General features: G+C 34.4%; 1 protein-coding gene across 1 annotated transcript in view; it reads right to left on the reverse strand.

Annotated features, from left to right (window-relative positions):
* LOC112969586 (TBC1 domain family member 22A) overlaps window positions 1–18,889 on the reverse strand; it is a 174,283-nt gene that overhangs the window by 84,241 nt on the left and 71,153 nt on the right. The gene's annotated exons all lie outside the window — the stretch shown is intronic.

The raw sequence follows: 18,889 nt of genomic DNA on the forward strand, positions 1-18,889 counted from the left end.
TATTTACTATGTCATGTTTACTCTTTGAAAGCTGGGATAATCACCTGCATGGGTTATTTCTATAGCTAACAGAATTAATATATCAGTGTGGCTTTTATACGTCAGGCAGAATTTCCCCCCCCAAAAAAATCAAAGACATCCTGTTAACAAGTTTTAGCTAGGAGGCTAAAGTATTATAACAGCACAATGTAAATTACAACTACAGCTGACATACAAAATGTTAATGTCTATTTTGGATGAACATATGATAAGGACTCTATGTTAAGGCCTGAAGAAGGCCTTATTTCTTTACATAATTTCTTTACGTAACATATTCTTCGGAGATTTTGCTACCCATATCATCCTTCATCCACATTCACAGAAAATTTGCTGCTAAAACAGTGAGTACAAGCCAAAATTCCAAATTTTTCATTTCACATTGCTCAGGAAGAATTAAAAAGGCACTAAAAAAAACAAATGAGCAAAAAAGTCCCAAGAGTACAGTAGTACTGTCACAAGGAAACATTGCATAAAGATTAAGGTAGCAGAAGTTAAATCATACATTACAGCAGCTGGTTAAAGACTTTTGGAAAACATCTGAAGCATTTGAATCCTTCTGACCAAACACATCGGTAGTCAGTCTGCACAACCAAATTTGCTTCCTAGGGCCTCTAGGTTGAAATAAGTCCAATAGAGAATAAAAGAGGGCTCTGAACATGCAGCACAAACCTAGGGAACAAGATGTCATTCAAGCCAACTACAATTAAATTTTAGCCTGTCTCTACAGGACTGTAAGTGGGTCTAATAATACCAACCTAACAAAATACTACTATTAGTTATTTAAAACTTTGTCAGACTTTAAAGGCCTAGACTGAAGTTATTCACTCAATTTTTTCTCAAGACAGTTTGTGTGTATATAAAAAAATTTCAGCCAATATGGTACAGATGTTTCAATATGGAAGAAAGTAGTAAAAACCATTCTGATATTAAAAACAACCAGTGAGCTTTAAAAAAAAAAAAAAAAAAAATCACAACAGCAACAAGAGGTCACACCAGAGGCCATCCAGTGCAACGTCCTGCCTCCAGCAGCGGCTAAAACCAGATGCCTGTCTAAGCGTGTAAAGCAGTGAGGTTTCTCCAGCACACTCGCAGCCTCTAGTTAGCTGTGGCTCAGGGACCTTCAATCAGACCTGGTATCTTTTTTCTTTAAAGTAGTATCCTTCTTTACATAAACACAGACAACTATATATAATTCTTTGTGTACTTCTTACAATTATCTGTTACTTCTCCTGTGAACTTTTTAAAATTGTAATTATATATAAAGATGCGCAAACCATCTTTAATGATTCTCTTCATTTCTACATGCAACCATAACCAAGCAATTAGAAATTGCTGCAATATAATAGACTGAACTACTACTGCTACAGGATGTGAAAAGGTAGAGAACGAGGGCAGAAAGGCAATGACTGTGTGCACTGTTAAGTGATCTCATCAAGCCCTGAATAACCCCTCTCCTTCTCAGTCACTGTGCATACAGGATAAGTACTACTGCATTACCATTGTGTATGGTACCTATAAACTTGCATTCAATACTTTTTAAAAGGAAGAACGGTGTGATCCATGTTTCACTGTCCATAACAACCTCCACTTTTCAGTCCCAAGACCCAGTGACTAACTTCCATCTTTTCTCTACAAACCTAACATCCTCACATCCTTCCTTCCCGGGCTCTCTGCAAGCTCCTCAGCTCCCGCGCTTCGAGGATCTAGCCGTAGCCGACCCTCCAAAAGGAACAGCTACCTGCTGCACTTACTCTGCAGCCCCTGCTCAGCAGCATTACTAATTTGGGTCACTTCCTTCTCCATCAACAACTGAGCTGGCAAACGTTGTGGAATTCTGCACGGCTGCAGACCGCTGTCCCTCTGTAACATGCTGATGAAGCAAGTTTTCAGCCTGAAAAGTTATGGGAAGGAGGGACAGACATGGCAACCACATATGCCCTGTTACCTTAGAGAAACAGACTTAAAAATAGACCAAGGCAATTTATACCTAGAAGTCCACATTTTGAACACAGTACAAGCTTCAGTGGCTCTTGTATTCTCATTTTCCACATGGCTAGATGCCTTGCATGCCTCACAGCCACTAACAGCTATTCAGGCAAAGTGCAGAATTACTGCCATGCATCTGCCTTTGCTCAGGCAAACTTACCCCAAAGTTATGCTGAAGTGAGATACTATGTTAATGTTATTAAAAATATCACATTTAGATACCTATATTACAGACTACTAATTAGATAATCCACTACATCAAGCAGGATACAAAAAGTCAGTATTTTTTTTACTGAAGCTTTAACTCTCAAATACTACCTAACATTTTTGTTCTTCACATAGCAGAAACAAATCTCACTTGATTACTCACAGCTATTTAAAGTAAGTAACAAAGAACTATAAACTGTGTCAATTGTGATATTTCAACTACAGTTTTTAATAGCCTTAATGAATTTTTTTGAAAGTTGCTTTCTACTCTATGTTGAAAAATAGGCTACTAAACTCTATGCATTATATACAGTTGATATAAAACTGGAATAGAAAATGCATTCACTGAAAAGGCTCATTCTTTCTACTTTGTAAGTAATTGTGAGTAAAAGCTATTTTACTGATAAAGGTAATTTGGAGAGTCATAATTCTAAATTTAAATTTTCCATTTCACTGGAAATAAGTATGTATATGCAATGAACAAGCAACAGATACAATTACTGTCAACTTTCAGACTTCAAGTATTTTTCATAAAATACTTATACTGCAGTTTCTGATAATAAAATTATGCTACTGTTTTTTAAAAAGATAGTCCTTATAAAAAAATACAAAAAGAATCAAGAATTATATTTAATACATTTCCCAATAGTTTCAACAAATCTATACACAGAGAAAATTTTGGTGAAACAGATCTTCTGATTAATATAAAATACATGCATCCTGAAACAGTATAACACCAGAAAAACTGAAGTATTTTATGTATTATATAAAATGCATTTATAATTATTTAGAATTTAAGTAAATTAAGAGGGGAGGGGGAGACCACAAAGCCACAAAACTATATTACTACATGTATCAACTGATAAATCCAAGAGGAAAAACGAAAAGAAACTGCTATAGACTGCCAAGGATTAGCCTTATTACTATTATTATTATGTAAATAGGACAGCACTCACTTCCACAGGCAGATATGCACTAATCTAACAATGGCTAAAAGCTTTTGACATAGGAGAACATTGCAAAACTTCAGGCATGCACAACTTGTACTTCAGCATAAGCCTGTGATTTTACAAAGAGAGAAGCAGACTTAATCTTTTTAGCTTCCATCAACTGCTTTCAAGAAAAATGAGGAAAGTCTGAGACTCTAACAACTGCCTCTAAGAAATACTATGAACCTCCAGTTACTGGTCAAGCACAAGAAACTAGCTACCAGGAGGATGGGAGAATATTGTGGATTATTAATAAGATGCTACAAATTTCTACTGTGCCATTTGCATAACAGCTAGCCTTAAAAAGTAAGTAAGGAAGCATCTCTAAAAATGAGGTGTGTAAATATGACGGATTTGTAGAGTGTGTAGAGATATAAATCTTATTATTAGAATAAGATTTATAAGAATTAGAAATGAGAACTGATATTGAGAAGAATTAGAACTGATTTCAGATGAAGGTATCATTTTCACTACTGTCTTATACTAACATCCAGTGTGACTTGGATCTTTAGCTTCTTAGGTACACTTGACATCCCGAGTCTTTACCACCAAAGTATTGGAGGTCACTGTTCTACATCAACATATTGAGGAAGCCTATTTGATCCTTCCTTTAACAAAAATAAATGAAGAAACAAACTTGTGCTATGGAATAAGACAATTAAGCCAACCAAAACTGTGTTAAGAAAGAATGCATATTCCTAGACTAAAAAAAAGAAAAAGAAATTCTACATTAAAAAAAAAAGAAGAAGAAATCCTATTTTTGCCTTGTGTAAATACAGAAAAAAAAGAAATAAATGTATTTCTTTAGAATCAATTTAATCTGGAGTCTACGAACACTAAAACATTCTATTCAATAGTAATTTATTGAGTGGCAGCACAAGAAAGTGATCACAATCTAGACATCCTCCAGCTGTGCATTTGCATTATTTAATATCTGTAGAATACTTAAGATTAAATTTAAGTCTGAGTATAACAAAATACACCTGATTTGAAAATAAATACACCACCTACATTTATCTTGTCCTATGTATGCAATCTCAAACATGTATATATTTCCAGTTAAATACTAACATAGGAATTTATATACATACAAAACTATGAAAAAGCTTGTCTAAATTTGTCATCTAAATAAAATCAAATTTGATTAGTATTAACAGCAACACTGTAAAACTTAAGGAAACAGTCTATTGAGCAAATGTGCAATCAAAAAATAAGGCAGCTAAGATCAAGTTAATATTGGACAATGCCTACTATTTCAGTTGCCTACTCTTCCAATATCTAGTAGTTCAGTATTTTCAGTTCTACTGGCCACCTTGGTAATATAGATACAAGTAAGATTGAAATGTTAGAAATGAAATATAAAAAGATAAAAATTGCCATCCTCAGTTGATTAGCTTGTAAATGTTGGCTGCTATTCAAACCGTGGTAAGTAGTAGTTTAATAGAGGCAGACTGCAGCTGGAAGGGAAAAAAAAGCAAAACAAAAACAAAAACAAAGTAATCCTGGAAAGATGCAGTATATCCAAAGTACCCATCCCCCCCGCTTTTTTTTTTTTTAATTCCAGATTTGGAGTCTCTGATCTTTTCTAGCCTTGCATTTTATTTTAAATATAGATAGATAATATTTTTCTTCCTTATCTATTTTACCACACGGAATTTTTAAGTGATAGAAATTCTAGAATGTAACCATATATTTGTTTACATTTGTATTTTGGCAATTAAAGGCATTTTGCAAATTTTTGAATTGCTGTTCTGTTGGCAACACTTACTTCACACCTTCATTAAAAAATATACATATTTTTTCCTCTATAACTTTAAACCTATATAAAATGTTACCACCTATCAAATTCTGGGTTTTGAACAACATAAACCAAAAATATAGATAGAATGCTGTAGCTGTCCATATGATTTTGAATAGATATATGATATAGTTGTGAAAGCATCTGTATTGAAAACTGTGAAAAAAAGAAAATAACTACAAGTAATTTACATGAAAAGCAGTAGAAGTAACAGTGTATTTTCTGTTCTACTTGAAAAATAAAATTTTTTCACCAAAAAAATAAATGAAATACACTGAAGATTTTGAGAATGAAGGATGGAAGGGAAGAGAAGAGGAAAATTGATAAAGACATTTTATTAAAAGTTAAGCACTCAGCTTTCAAATATTATCCAATAATACAGTTAAACATAGCACAGCTCAGAGATGAAAAGCATGCACCAAGATATAAATTGTCACCTAACAAAATAGAAACCGTTTTCTGTATGTACGTTACTGAGTGTATGTACATGTTCTAGAGGCAGTCCTTGTACAGCAGCGTGCACACAGTGCCTATGTCACCTTCTTGGCTCTGTGCTTAGACACAAGCATAAGAGAACCGTGCATGCTTTCTAGTCTTCATTCTCTCAACTGCAAAAAACGGAATGCTCAAAAAAAATCCCCAAAACAAAAACAAAACAAAAAAACACTAAGGATGAATAGCAAATGCATACACAGACAAATCATTGTAGTGAAGTCCATTTTCTTTTTTGAGTGCCACTCCAAATAAAATATATGTACACATACATAAATACACATGTAGCTTTTTTCCACAACACTGTAGATAGCCGACCAGTCACTGGATCATGTTACTGGAGACTGAATAAATGCTCATCCAAGAGAAGCACTATGCACCGAAATGCCCATGGCATTATCCAGCTGTGGCAAGGTATGAATTTAAGCTTTGAATGACCACACAGCAGGTGCAAGAAATAGGTGTTAGTCCACAACACCTCTGAGCTATTGAAGAGCCCTGATCCATTATGAGGGCTCCCATTTGAGACAGGCAACAAGTGCCCTACAGTCAAGTATCTCGTTTAACAGTCTCTGTTCGCAAAGCCAATCCCTTACAACTTCTCATCCACACACACAAACAGATCTTTACCAGCTTCTTTTCCTGTGCAAATAAAATGCCAAAGCATGCTTAACGAAAAGATTTGCAATGTGGCTTTGCCTCTGGAAATCTGAAAAGACGAACAAGCATATTAATTTTAATCAAATCTCCTTCCTAGAAGATTATGAAAAGTTTGGCAGAAAACCCTATAGAAGGTCCGGCATGTCTTGCCGGCACTTGGAACAAGCTAACCTCAAGGTGGCTCATAACAAAAAGGGATGTGACACGTTGCATCGTGACTGGGCTGTATGAAGAAGCTCCACCTGCCCACTACCGGGTTTAAGGCCTTATCCAATAGAGCAGCCAAGAGGGACGTGTGACACTTGTCCTCAGATGGCCGCTCCCTGACAGGAGCGTGTGGCTCTCATGACACCTCGATGCACTGCTCTGTACACGAACAGAGGTCTAGAGCTCCCAGATCACCAAAATGAGCTCTCCAAATAAGAACAAGTATCTGTCATTACTGATCCAGATGCCAAAAGTCAGGTAAAACACATACGCAAACTTGGCTTAAGGTTTGCTGACAGCAGGGGATGAACTGCTGGTCAGTACATTCACTGAATGGAAAACACATAGTCAGAAGGAAAGCTTGGTGCATACCCATTTCAAATGGTAAAGGCAACTCCTTGGTCCAGGCCAACCATGCAGAAACTCATTTTGACATGGAGCCAAGAGAGAAGCAAAACAGCTCTTTCACTAACAGAATGTAATTTTGCTCCATGTTCTGGAAGAAGGAAGATCCAAAATAACCAATTTTTTGCACTAGATTTGATGAGATGAGGTCAGATTTGGGGTATTTTGTATCCTGTGAATCACCATAATCATTTAGGTTTTCTGCAGGATATTACAAACTTATTCTGATGGAGTATTCTTCATGAACTCAACTGTAATTTTAATTTGTTAAAATTCTCAGTGCTATAGCCAGTCTGAAGGAAAATACAATATAAAACAAAAATCACAGTCTGTTGTGAAACAAAAATACTTTCACTAAGATGTTCCACTTAGTACATGAACCAGGCATGCTGAAAAAAGAGATGTGAACCAGTTTCCCTTTTGCAAAGGTTGCATTGCTACTATCAACGTCATTATCTTGAACTGGAAATTGAAGTAATCGGTTTAAAGATAAATCTCTAGTATCTTTTTTTTTTTTTTCGGTAACAGAAAATGCCCACTACAAAATTCTAAATTCTATGGCTGCAGTGTATGGATAATACTTATCTGCTGGTGAAAGAGAGCAGGTAAATGAAAAGGAATGGAAATGGTAGAATTGGAAGGCGTAGAATAGTCCAGTCCATCAAGATTATATCTAGTACAGACTAATCAGAAGCAATCAATTATTGTGTAAAATATATTAAAAAGGAAGAGGGTAAGAGCATGCAAAGAAAGGAGGAGGAGAAAGAGTTGTATTAATCTGAAACCTTCTGCAATATTCTTGAAGGTTTTATTTTGTATTGCAGGTAAGAACAGTATGGCAAGTGAATTGACAGTATCTGTTAAAGCATAGTATTTGCTCTGGAACTTCTGAAGCTTGCAGCAACTCACAGACTAGCAGTACATTGCATGCAACCAAAGTATAGGTATGACAAGAAAGCCTTCTATATGAAATACCTGAAAAAGTCCTAAAATTATGAATAGCTTTTAAAGTATGAAAACACTCAGTTTTGATATTGAAAAAGTCTATTCCAAGTCCCAGCAGGTGTAAGATGAATCTCTTAAGGGAAAGGGAGTTCATTTTTCATTAGATCACAGGTCCAGCTCATTTATGTGAAAGTACAGTGCCTTGAACATGTGAAAGTTCAAGTTTTAGGTTAGAAAGGTAGGCCAGAGTCCTCATTATGATGAAAACAGTGAGAGAGCACTATTTAAGGTGCTTCTTTTGGTCTTGTTGGACTACTCATGACTAGAGATCAGACATCAGTAACAGTACCAATTTCTTTTGTAGAATGACTTGAGAAAATAAGAAAACAAACAAAAAAAAGGTGACAGCTTATAACATTACTATGATTTTTAAATAAGTAGTAACAAACTCAATCATTTTCCAGTGTTGGACAAATATTAAACAGCTTTTTTTGAACTTACAATTGAAAATCATGACAAATAATTAAGAAGAATAATCTTTCATCTCACCTTTCCATTCTTTCAATTCATGTACTTTAAATGCTAATCGGTGATATTTACACTATCAAAAAGATTATTTTTCCATTCAAGGCATGTTTTAATCATGAGTGACAAAATGCAAGTAATTCATAAGCTATTTTGATTTAATTAGTAGCACAAAAATGTAACCAAAAAGGCAATTTCTTAAACAGCTTGTAGATAAAAATATGTTACTCCCCAAAGAATGTAATACATGATTAGAGTGATATAAATTCTATAACTGTTTTTAGACTTTTCTTTCCTTAGAGCAGTAATTACAAATTTATAGCCAGAAGGGACCATTATGGTCATCTGTTCTGACTTTGTGAATGATACGAAGCATAGAATTTTCCACAGCATTTTCTGCAGAAAGCTTACAGCATGTTCTCTGTTAAATACTTTTAACTTCTATAAATGTAAAATATGAGTTTTAACAAGTCAATAGATATTTAACTCTATTTTAGCAATATTTTATATGTATTTTATTGTAAATATAAAAACATATTAATTGTTAAAATTATCTGAAATGCTATTACCCTAAGAATCTCTGAACAGTAAATAGGTCTCTTAGTATAAGGGAAAGAAGAAAAACAAGTGTATGTCTTCATGAAGATGCAAACAGTTCTTCTTGAGGACAACACAAGAGTAACTCCTCTGATACCAATCCAAAATGAACAGAAAAATGAGCCAACCTCTGCAATACAGCTAGATACAATCTTGGAATTATGGAAGCGTATGTAAATCCCAGAAAGCAGCATACAATTAAAATCAGGATTCTCCTTCCAAAACATACCAAATTAATACAAATTTTATTCAAGGGTTCCTAACTGCTTGCTCTGAAACAATCTTCTGTGTACAATTACTTGTCTGTGGAAAGGCTGTTTCAGAGAAAACACTGAGAGATCATCTGTGGTTTCTTTAATTTGTAGTTTCTTTAAATTTACAGAAATTTCTAAAGTTAAAGCCATTTTATGCTTGCAGACGGTTCTTTCAAAACAACATAAATCCTGGAGTTAAAGTTTTGTTGTTGTGAGTGTTGTTGTCATTGCTGTTTTATTGCCCAGTAGTATGAGGTAGTTTGTATTCTTCTTGGAATTTAGGACAATAGTATATGAACCCAGAGAAGAGATAGGAACATTTAGTCTCTGTAAACAGAGGAGTATTTAAGCAGCCTTTAGTCTCTAAGAGCAATGACCATCCAATATTAGTTCATTAAAGGAGTCAAGTGAAACAAGTAAGTATACTTAACATCTCACATGGGTAAAAACTGGACTGCTGTGATCAACACAGATCTCTTATGAGCCTGTCGTATCACTTCTTCTCTGGATTAGAATGAAGATAGCTTCAAATTCTTCTTGAGGTTTTTTTTTTTCCCCCCTTCTCCAAAGAGGAGAAAAATTGTTATTGAGATTTGAGGGCACAATTCAAATTAAAAGGCAAATAAATCCTTTTTCCTGGGTCTGAATATCAAGACAGCTAAGACTGCCTTTTAGTCCTTCTGGACTACCTCAGGGACTTGAACACTGATGGTCCAGAGGTGCAGAGCTGTATATTAGACTGTTTTTTAAAGTTAAGGTTGCTTTTCTCTTCCACTAAATATATAGTGTCTGATGTTTATCTGTAAACAACAACATTAACGAAGCATATATTCCAGCTACATTCTGTATATTTTCACACACCGCAGTGTGTTTCCTTAGTCAGTAAAAATCTAATATTTGAAATGAAAAGGAAAAATTTTTTTACCCTTTAAGCAAATGTGAGGTATACAAAATAAGAATGAAGCGGTAACAACTCAAAATGAAGGATATATGAAGAACATATGATATATATGAAGGCAATAATATAAAAATGTTTACAACAGATAACCCAAATACAATATTCCACACTCCAGAAGTTTTGATAATTCTTTCTCAGGAAAAAACAAACAAACAAACCCCACTATAATCTACACAGCCCAAGAACGATTCCTGTAGAAGATTTTTATATAAAGATGCTTTTGAAGACACTCTTTTATAAGTGAGTCCTGTCAAGAATTACCTTTGGAAAAGCATGAATGAAAACCAGCTAGAGAATAACGTTTATAACTTAAGCATCCAGAATTTGAAATGACTGCTTTTTTAAAAACATCTGTATCCCTTCACTAATAAACAATGTCCTGTGTTCAGGTAAAAATGCAACTAACTGAAACTGAACTTTGAAAAGTGTAGTTGCAAATAATATAAACTAAATTCTGTCTGTAATTGTGCCAATCATAAATTTGTTTCACATCCTTTCAGTTCCTATAGACTTGCACAGGTGACAAACAGCAGTCACTGAGAATCGATACGAAGAAAAATGGACTGATGCTGTACATTTTGAGTATAATTATGTATCTCTCAGACTTCAGTTGGCACTGTCATTTTCACGCAGAGTAATGTTTTTAATGTTGCATGCATGTGCGCTGCTCCTCAAAGTCTGAAAACATGCTACAGAAATATGTTAGCACTCCCAATTTCAAACAGCCCTCTAGTGTGATTTTCTTCTTTCTGGACCATGCCAATAAAGAAAAGTATTATATCCTCATAATTCAGAAACTAATCTAATGAAAGCTAAGCCAAAGAAAGTGAACAATATGAAGCAATGAGATATTTAAAATATATATATATCGTTTCCATGCCTACTACAAGGGATAATCTCCACTGTCAAATTCTCTTTGTTTTTGTATTAGTCACCTTGATATTTTTAAAAAACAACTGTCATTGCAAAGAAATAAATAAAAATCTTAATCAGTCATCTTAGAGATGATATAACACAGGCACCTCAGTGTGAAGCATGCAACACAAATGAACCAGTTTCAATACTTGAAGACCCTTCCACTTTGAAATACATAAACTGTACTGCAGAATTATCATTTGAGCCTTTTTTTTTTTAATTCTCTGATGACTATCTCTGAAGGTTCTGTATATGAAAATATTAATCTGACAAAGATAAAAAGTCTTTTGGTTTAAAACAAAAAATAAATATTTCTCTGGTAGGTAATAAACTCATTGAGGAACATATTGGAGACAAAACTATTATTCAGAGCTAAGAATTACTTAGGGAATACTCAGGATCTTCAGTAGTGGCTGAAAACATTTTATTCATGTTTCTTCCTTAATTAATCTTTGCTATTAAACATTACTTAACATCTTTCTAGACACCTTTTAAAAAACTGATTAACATACCAATGTGATCCAAATTTCTCCTTCTGCCTTCACCTCATCACTAAGACAGATAAACTTCAGCAAGTTTTCAGCTGCAGAATTTGACAGCTAACTGTCCCTTCCTTTAGAGAACAGTTTTGAAAATAAGCTGAACTTAAAATCCAGATACTTTTCTTCCTGTGTTAGGTCAAATGTGATCTGAGATTATTACTCGTGACTTAATTAATTCACTCAGTTTGACACTTACTCTTGATCATGAAGCTTCATAACATAGGTTACAGCAAATTTATATTTAATTAAAAAAAACACTGTGGAAAATAGTCAAAATATCGAACTCTGCAATTTCATTACCTCATGGTTGATTAGATTTTTCTCGTATATCACGGTGCAAGCATTTGTCTTTTACTGCAGATATCAGATTTCCACTTATATTGTGCCACTGAATACTAAAAAGATGATTTTTTAGAAAAGAAATCATTTAGTTTAATCTCAAACTCATTCATATGGAATGTTCTTGCAAGCCTGGAATCTGTCTGACCATTAGACTGAAAACAGTAAAATGCACTGCCACAATTTCTGTGATAATTAAGATGGCAATGGTGATGTTTCCCTCATGGTATGGTATAGCAACTTCTTGACTTCCGAGAAGCTTTCAGGATCTGTTACAAAGATGAGAAGTTATGTAGAAGCTGAGTAAATAGTGTAAATTTTCTTCATATGCTGTGACTTGGTACTTGACTGACAGCTTTCAAGTTCTACTAAACTTCACTGTTTTCTTAACTGCACAAACCAACTAACTAGATTTTATTGTAATTTATGCAGTATTATATCAAGGATTTCTTTCTATCTAGTTGAACTTTCCAAAAGTGCGGGGAGCTATTAAAAAAGACAATACTGTAACACAAATAACAAACTACCTACTCTAAAGTAATACTGCTTACTTTTGTCTGGTGTTATCCACAAGTGCTGTCCCTGCACACGTGCATCTGTGAGATGAGAATCTCCTGAAAAGCAGGGACTCCTTACGGCTGACCTCTGACTTACCACAAACATTCGATAAAACTCGTTATCATAAGCATGGCTTGCGAGCTTACCAGATATCCTTAGGGAACAAACATCCCTTTGGTTACTTTAGTTCCCAAACATCCTACTGGTCATCCATATTTGTCTTCTGTAATTTTGCAGCACAACATTTTGTTTGAATCTAGACAAGCTCTTTTCATAGTCAAGTGATTAACATGCAAGCAGAGTACACAACTGGACGCACTCCGGCAGGGACTCCACTCCAACATTATCTACCACCAGCTGGCAGTGCCAAGCAACATTGCTCTGCTATAAATTCCCTGTGAAGTTTCAGTCAATATAGCAGTAAAAAGTCAAAATCTTACTTGGCCTTCTACTACACCTAGATTCTTTAAACACTGTAATTTCTTCAAAATTATAGCTTTGAACCTTGCTGATTGAAAGAATGAACTTTGTCAGCAGTAACTGATGGCTTTCCTTTCGAATACTGCACCTACCAAAAGCAAATTTTGAAATTCATTGTCTCTTCCTAATCATTTCTAAAAAAAAAAAAAAAAACATGATGCAAAATTTAAAAAGTATTAAGAAAAACTAATCCTATGAATGTTCAGAGTTATGATTTAGGAGAATAGTCTACAGAAGTCCAATGAATACTACTCTAAAGCAGAAGTGTATTTCTCACTGTTATTTACTGTACTTTGAATGTTAATGTCTAAGTTCCAGTTCCACCTGGAAATATAGGCTGTATTTTTAGCTTTTGACCTTCTGTGTTCAGAGAGTAGATCTGAATAACACTCTAAGAACCAGCAACACTGGATTGTCTAGAATTCTCCTAGTTTGTGAAATAATTCCTTTTTCTTGCTTATTACTAACTCTTTTGCCTCCTTTTTGGTCTGGGTGCCACAGAACTGTTGCTTCCATTTGCAAACTGAGCCAATTAGTTCTCCCCTTCTCCCCCCTCTGGCACGTATTTAGTGCTCTTGCTTTGGAATCAGCCTCTCAGCATTTTTAGTATCAGAGTATCAGCTTTGGAATCAGCCTCTCAGCATTTTTAGTATCAGAGTATCACTCTTCTCTTTTATGTATGAAGAGGATATTTTCTCAAAGCCCTAGCTAGTAGCTGTACATTTAGTGAGCTAGATGGGGAAAATGTAATTTGGTAATATTTCTGGCCTTGTGCCAGTCTGGTTTTCATTTTGTGTAGGTCTTTAAGGCCTTTTTTTCTTTAATACTTTTATTATAACGCTTACAAGGGATTAATTTACCTAGGTATGAAAAGCAAACTAATTCTGGACCGAGGTACAATTAGTTTGTAAATCTTTCATGTGGATCCCTACTGTTACCTGAAGCAGAATTGTGTATGCTGCTCAATACTACGCATTAACTCAAAGTTCTGAAAAAATCCCAAGTGATTTCTGGACATTTAAAACTCCAAAAAAAACCCCACACCACTCTCTTAGATCCAATGCTCCAACTACTCAGACATTACAAAGGATAATTCCACATACACTAATCATACACTAATCTAATGGAGGATGCTTTACAAATATCCCCAATTAAAATAAGAAACCATAACATGACACACAAACATCAAATACTTTATCAGATAATCTTTTAGCTCCAATTAGGGCAAATATTTCAAAGCATAAGTACACAGAATGGTGCAACTGAATAAGCACTTTCACTGTGTATAAATAAAAAATACATAAAAAATGAAAAATTTTAAATTGACTGGGTTTCATAAAGGACTTGCCTTGCACATATATATGTAACAAATATTTATATAGAAAAATCATCTTTTATTTTCTATGTTTTACATAACAAAAATATATGCAAAATATAAATTAAAGGTCATGAAATATAAGTACTTTATTACAATTTGCTTGGTTGAAAAGTCATTATTTGTGTCATTATTCACAGAAGTGCAAACATCTGACCAACCAAGACATCTGTATCCCAAGACAGAAATAAATAAATAAATTGCGATCAGTGATGCCAAGATTGATTTGGCCAGAACACTAAAAGAAAATGCATTATTGAATTTGCATTCCATTCAAAGTAAATAAGAGAAACCATTTATGATATGGCAGCAATAAAAAAAAAAAGCAAAAAAAAGAGTTGTAAAATCTTTAATATACTATGCTTTCAAAAGGACAGCAGAGAACATTTTAACTTCAACTAGACATAAACAAAAATACTTTCACAAACAGTACAATGATGCAATGATTATTATTTTACCTTTTGAAATAACTGGAATAAAATAACTTTTTGAATCCTTTCATTTAGCCCCCCAAAAAACTTTACTCTTGCACAATTTGTAAAAATTTTATTTTGTACAATCTTAAGTACCATATTTTCAATATTTTTTATTTCTCAAATAAACCAGAAATTGTCTCAATTAAAATATTACACATAAGAATACCTTAAGTTTTGTTTTTTATATAAAAATGCTCAACCTTCTCCAAATCACTATCTGAAGCTCTAATGTAATTACCAGATGTCTTTCACTAAACTGAAGAAGCTGAGACTCCCAAGCATGAAGCTAGCCAAATGCTAAACATCAGTAAATTCTAAAAGTACAAGTCCTGAATTAATTTCAGCATCCCTATACCTACACATTTCTTTGATTTGCAGCCTAAATGAAGCAATACTAGAATATAACATCCCATATAAGTGTGACCTTTAACAAACCATGAGATGGTTCATGATTTACAGTAGAAAAGCTCCATTGTCATATTACAGGAAATAGAAAAGATAATTAGTTAGAGCAGATACTTTATATTATTGAGTTATCTATTGATTCTCCCTCTCAATGTTTTTCTAGAATTCGTAGAACAGTCTAAATGATAACGACAAGGAGATAAATGAGATTGAATGATGTTTCTATCTTCAAATTCCATGTGTTTATGGAATAACAAAGTTCTATTAATAAACTCATTAAAATTCCATTGAATACACGATTCATTAAATGTATCTTCTGGAGTTTAAACAGGCAGAGATTATCTTTAGGCTAGCAGAGTAGCTTGGCTATTTAAGGTCTACTGCAATGTTCTGCAGCGTACACCCAAGGACAGTTACTTTGAGAGGAGTCATGATCCATGAGATTGGGGTAATATGAAGGTTGCTTGAATCACTAACATAATGCATTAACACTCTCCAAAGGGCAAGTATCACTTTTCATACTTTTCATATGCTGGTAACCTATCATGATTAGCAAACAAGCTGTACAAGCTTCATCCACTCAAGTAGCTACTTATTATGTTGTTTCACTTCACCATTCAGTTACTCAGCATCAAGAAAACAATGTGGCACAGCAACAACAGAAATATTATTTTCTTCTGCAGTAACCTTAATTGGCAATTAAGGATATTTACAGTAGATATAAATCATGAAATTCCTTTTTAAAACCAAAATTCTTGAGTTCACACCAACCATGTATTTGCCTTTAGCTACAGTATAGCAGACCCAGTATAAATACAGAAAAGTAATAAAGACATGGAGAAGAGTAAAGCACAAGAAAATATAATTTAATCAAACTATATTGTGCTTCCACCAAAAAGCCAACCAGCTCATGATCCGTCTTTTATGCATCGCTACCGTTACCATTCTAACAACTAAAACTTTCATTGTTCATGTATTTTGGTGTATTTTTCTCACAAAAGAGAGGAACTGAGAGGACAGACTTCTAAGGCAACAGACAGCCCAAAGAATATTGAAAAATGCATACCTTATTCAAATCAAAGCTTTGTCTGACTGCTGGGCTAAACAGGTTATGAACAGCACTACAAAGTCTAACTGGCTGCCAATAACTAGTGGCATCCCTCAGGGATCAATACTGGGACCAGTACTTTCTAACATCTTTATTAATGACCTGCAGGATGGCATAGAGTGCACTCTCAGCAGGTTCTTGGACGATACCAAACTGGGAGTAGCGGGTGATATGCTGGAAGTTAGGACTGCTATTCAGAGGGACCTTGAGAGGCTGGAGAAATGGGCTGACATGAACCTTGGGAAGTCCAGGAGAGGCAAATACAAAGTCCTTTATCTGGGATGGAATGGCCCCATGCAACAGCACCAACTGGCTGGAAGGCAGCTGTAGACCTGGGAGTCCTGGTGAACAGCAGGTAGTACCCGAGTCAGCAGTGCAACCTTACAGCAAGGAAGGCCAACCATATTCCGGGCTTTACTAGCAGGAGTGTAGCCAGCAGGTCAGAAGAAGTGATTCTTCCCCTCCATTCAGCACCTGTGAGGCCACATCTGCAGCAGTGTCCAATTTTAGGACACTACAAGAGCGAGTCCAGTGGAAGGTAACCAAGGTGGTTAGGGAGCTGAAGCAAGCAACACACAACTGGCAGAACTGGGTTTGTTCAGCTTTAAGAAGAAAAGGCTATGGATGGATCTTAGTGCTACAACTACCTAACAGGAGAGTATAGAGGAAAAGGAGCCAGACTCTTCCCAGGGGTGAACAGAGACAGAAAAAATGACAACGGGCATCAGTTCCATAAAGAGAACTTCTAATTAGTATTAGGAAAAAAGCATTTTACAATGAGGGTAGTCAAACTCTTTAACAGTGCCCCAAGAGGCTATGCAATCTCCATCCTTGGAGTTGCTCAAAACTCAACTGGGCAAGGCTCTGAGGAGCCCAGACTAAGTTGGCCCTGTCACTTAGCAAGGGGTTGGCTGAGAGAGTTTAGACAACTTGACTGAGATAGAGGCCCAATCCAACCTAAGTTGTTCCAGGATTCTGTAATGTCAAGTACATCCTCCAACTCTTTCAGGTTGGTTTTTCAAATAATAACAACAGCTTTTTAAAATACTTCATATTTTCCATACATTTTTATAGAATAACAGTAATGAAGTTTCACTCACTTTGAAATGTTATAATCCCCATTGTTTTTTTAAAAGAAATTCCTTTAAGATCTATTATACGCTGTAGATATGTCATATGGATTACATGTACTGTAAAATATATCTACTGTAAGACAATCAGTTTCTTAAAGTTAGGATTTTGTTTTGCTTTCTTCAACTGCACTGTTCAAAACAAGAAAGCAATTTTAAACTACTCAACTATATAGACAGTTTAGAGTTAATTTAAGATGTTACTTTCTAACTATGATAGTACAAAGAATCAACTAGCAAACATTAACTAGCAAACACTCCTGATCTCTAAGCATATGAAAATTAACATTTCTAGCATAGAAAGGGTATTGTTGGGTACCCATTTTCATTTTTAAAAATCCTTGGCTGTTACCCACAGTCGTAGATACTGACACGGTCTGCTATAAATCGTAGCTCACAGTAAAATATACATTGCATTGATAAATATCTGGTTGCTTCCTTTACTGAATGCTATACACTACAGGTCAATAGAAATATTGAAGAAGAAATTGTGTCCACATTTAGTAAGGTAAATAAACAATTACAATTTTTGATGGAGGACTACTTTAACAATGTCCTCTTAAATACAGTCCTATTAAAGACCCCACCAAATTGTTTTAAATTAGAAAAAAAATCAGGGACACACCCTTTACTCTCAATTTCAGAGTCTGGCAAAGGAGAGTTGAAGAGGAAAGATTTATTTGCTACAACTTATTTTTCCTTTTCACTTTAAAGTCTTAAATATAATGCTTTCCAAACCTAATCTATTTGAGAAAAGTTAGTTAACTACACCAGTGAAGCACTAAAGGCACAAACAAGACTTCAAGATTTCTTCCTTTCTTAGATGCTATTTTTATTAAACAAAATAATGAGTTTGATCATCAGAATGATATTTTTCATCTAAAACATTTGGGTTTAAAGAACTTAATAAAATGCTTCCTGACAATTTAGGAAGTCTATTTTGTAGGCATTATAATTACCTTCTTTATTTAATATACAAGTATCTGCTTCTATAAATAACTGAAATGAAAACACCAATATCAACATAAGCATAAAATAACACATATAAAAAGCCACACTGCAAGAAGTTAGATTGCTTCTGAAGTAACAAAATACACCACTTTAGAAATATTTTAATATAAAACTTTTGCTGCCCTATGGGTTATAAATTACAAAAGCATTCTCTTAGGTTTTCATATTTATTTACATTTAAAATAAATATATATACACAACAGAGTTTTATATAATTTATATTTATACTATAATACTACATAAACATTGTTTTCCTCCCTTATTTTTTGAGCATTAAAAATTTTAACATCTTAAAAGGGCACAAAAGAGCTATATCAAATATTCAGGATGTAAATATGTGCAGGCCAAACCAAAATATGCTACGGTAAGCACTGGCACAAGCAAAGCTCAAAATATGTATAATGAAAAGATGGAATTAATCTTTTCAAGAAGATTATTCAGTATTAAGCTATAGAAGAGATATTTTTTCTATCTCATCATTGACAGGC

Source organism: Apteryx rowi, unplaced genomic scaffold, assembly GCF_003343035.1.
Source record: "Apteryx rowi isolate R43461 unplaced genomic scaffold, aptRow1 scaffold_357, whole genome shotgun sequence".
NCBI lineage: Eukaryota > Metazoa > Chordata > Aves > Apterygiformes > Apterygidae > Apteryx > Apteryx rowi.